The following is a 3390-nucleotide window of genomic DNA, read 5'->3' on the forward strand; positions in this document are numbered from 1 at the left end:
CCCTCTTGCTCTTCAAACAGTCCTGTCTGTTCCAACCACAGGACCTTTGCACTTACTGTTTCCTCTTCTTGGAACACCCTCCCCCCAGATTGCACATGTTGAGCTCCTTTCCGCTTTCAGGTCTCAGCTCAAATGTCTCCACACGCACAACCCTCCCAGCCACCTTAGCCTAAATCATACTCACCCACATCCCATCTCATGATTCCTCATTGCTTTTTCCTTCATAGAATTGTTCACGTTCTGAAATTTTCTTCTTGTTACTAGCAAATCACCAGCCTCCCCAGTAAAGTGCAAGCTCCAGAAGGACAGGGACTTTGTGTCTCTTGTTCACCATCATACCCTCAGCTTCCAAAACAGGGCCTGGAACCAGTGTCAGGACCAGGGTGGGGCAAAAAAAAAAAGAGAAAGCATATTTTAATGGAATACTTTTAAAAAATTAAAAATTCATGCAAAAATTCATGATGAACAAAATGTCAAAATCTTCAATAAAAAGATAGCACCAGTTTTTCCGACGTCCCCTTTCCCCTCAGGCTCCAACATCGCTCCGTACGATGGCACTCATATTGATCCTGCCTTTATTTTTTCTTTTTTTGCGGTACGCGGGCCTCTCACTGCTGTGGCCTCTCACTGTTGTGGCCTCTCCCACTGCGGAGCACAGGCTCTGGACGCGCAGGCTCAGCGGCCATGGCTCACGGGCCCAGCCGCTCCACGGTCCGCTTCCCGGACCGGGGCATGAACCTGTGTCCCCTGCATCGGCAGGCGGACTCTCAACCACTGCGCCACCAGGGAAGCCCCTTAATTTTCTTCCATAGCACTCATCATCATCTGACACCCTGTATCTTTTGTCTGATTTCTCATCTGTCTTCCTGATTGGAATGTCAGCCCCAAGAACAGGGAAGCTTGTCTGCCTTGTTCACTGCTGTGCCCCCAGCACCTAGCAGGTGCTCAATACATGCTTGTTGATTGAATGCATACCTCCCCTCACACCCAAACACAGCAGTTGGAATTAATCCCCACCCACGCAATATCCTCCCAGCTCAATTCTGAGACCACTTTACCTGGCTTTTCATTTGAGTGAAGGCATAGGACAGAACGGGGCTCAGTCACTGCCCAAGATGCGGGTACAGGGAGCTTCCAGGAGACCCAGGGGCACACAGAACCCCACCCATCCACCCCTCAAGGCTTGGACAGATTCACCATCCACTACCCTAGCCCCCTGCTCACTTTCCACAGCTAATTCCATCATGCTTTCTGTGGCTGCCTTACCCACGGGATGGGGATGCACCCTGAGAGGGCCTCAAGTCCTGCTGCCAGGCCACTAGGGCATTCTCAGCACCTAGCACCCGGCCACACTAAAGGCTGTCAGGGGTCCTCTGTGTTTGAAGAATAAATGGAAGGAATGAATACATGAACCGAATGATGAGAAGACCCTCAGGGTTGTACATCCTGTGCCAAGCGGGCTCTAGGAAAAGCCGGGCTGGGGACGCCTGCTGGGCAGTGGAGGTCTGAGCGTTGTTCCTGAATCCAGGAACGTGTTTCATCCCCAACCCCAAGCCCCGCTCCCCCCCTCGCACGTGTTCTGGGTCTGCGCCGCTCACCCACCCCCCACCCCCGCCACACACCGGACCTAAGGAACCCAAGGTAGGACACCCATGATTGAGGGCGCCAGGCCTGAGACAGAGGACACAGAGCACTGGGGACAGGGGAGGGTGGAGAAGCGCAGCGCCCAGGACGGTCAGCATAAGAGCCTGAAGCAGTGGGCACATCACACATGGAGGGCACAGGGCGAGGGCAGAGGGCACAGGTGAAAAGAGCCATCCACGTCTGAGTACAGGGTGCCCCAGGTGCTAGGTGCGCAGAATGTAGGGTCTCCAAGACGCCGGGGAATCGCTACATGGCGTGTGCTAGGCGTGGGGCAACCTGGGTGCGGGGCTTTTCTGGCACAGGGTGCAGAGAAGAGTGGGACGTCCAGGCTCAGGATGCACAGGACGTTGGGTATCCAAGGCGCGGGTCACGCTGGGCGTGGGAATCCCGAGGCACAAGGTAGGATGCCCGAAGCGAGGAGCGCCCTGGTAGTAAGGAGTAGGGCGTCCTGGGCGCGGGGACGGACACGCGCAGTGCTGGGCACTCAGAGCCCGGGCGAGACTGCGCGCGCGCGCGCGCGCGCGCGCGGACGCGTTAGTTTCCGGAGCCGGGCTGCTGGCGCGGCCTCCACTGCGACTGCGCAGCCCGGGGTCTTGGGAGAGGAGAGGCGCTGGGGCTGTTTCGCGCCCCCACCTCTACTTATCCTTCGCCTCGTGAGGCCCTCGCCCGTGAGGCCAGAAAACCGAGATGGAATGGAGCCTAGTGAACTGATCCCGGCCACGACCAGGGGTGCTCCGCTGACCACGGGCTTTGGGAGAAATAGGAGGGGCTGGGAGGGGGTCCTGGCCAGGATTTTTCCAAACTGAGCCGGGGCTTTCTTAAAGCATGTCACTCCTTACCCTGATATAAGTTAAAGACACTGCTTCTCGCAGCCACTGAAGAATGCAGGTTAGAGCCATCTCCCAGGCACCCTCATAGGTTCCCAGGGTTGCTCCACAGAGGGAGGTGGGTGGACTGCTCAGGACCGGAGGGTGGAGTGGTGGGAGGAGGCTTGGAGCCAGAGGGCTCTGGAGATGCTCAGCTTTCCCTGAGATGCACGTTCTTCCCCCTTTCAGTCCTGCTGGGTTTATAGAAAGCTGACTGTGTGGATGTGGGGGGAGGGTTCCTGGTTGCCCCCTGTGGCACCGCCCCCCCTCCCCAGCACCCCAAAGCCTTCCATGGGTCCTACCAGGTGCTGTCGAGATGCCTCAAAGTAGGAAATTGATGTGTGGAGACGTGGAACCTCCCCCACCCTCCCATCCTCCCATCCTGGTATTGCAGCAACCACAGATGGATGGGATCCTTTCCGCAGCCACCAACCTCAACTTCATACGTATTTGGTCCCTCAGATCCAGCTGATGGGCCGGGTCACCCAGATTTAAGGCCTAAAGTCTGCAGCCAGGGAACCCTGGGTGTGAAGGAGGAATAAAGGTAGCCCACCTACTCTCTCCACCCCTGAAGTTTGGGGGCTGGATTTGGCCCAGGTTCCAGGCTATAAGAATCCCTGCCCTGACACTATGGCTGCCCACAGCAGGGGGCGGAGTGGGGGGGTGGGTGCTTTAGAGGTAGCCCCTGGTTACCCAGCCAGCCTGGAAGTCTGGAGTCTCTGCCTTTCCCTAAATTCCGCCACAGCCACCAGGACAGGCTTCTGGGAAGGGATTCTTAGAGGACAGGTTAATTCACTTGCAGATGTTCCCTTTAGGCTTTCTTAGATATTCATAGTTCCCATCCTAGTCTGCCCCAAGTTTTGTGTATTTACCACACTCT

The sequence above is a fragment of the Lipotes vexillifer genome, unplaced genomic scaffold, assembly GCF_000442215.2.
Source record: "Lipotes vexillifer unplaced genomic scaffold, Lipotes_vexillifer_v1.1 scaffold1699, whole genome shotgun sequence".
Lineage (NCBI taxonomy): Eukaryota > Metazoa > Chordata > Mammalia > Artiodactyla > Lipotidae > Lipotes > Lipotes vexillifer.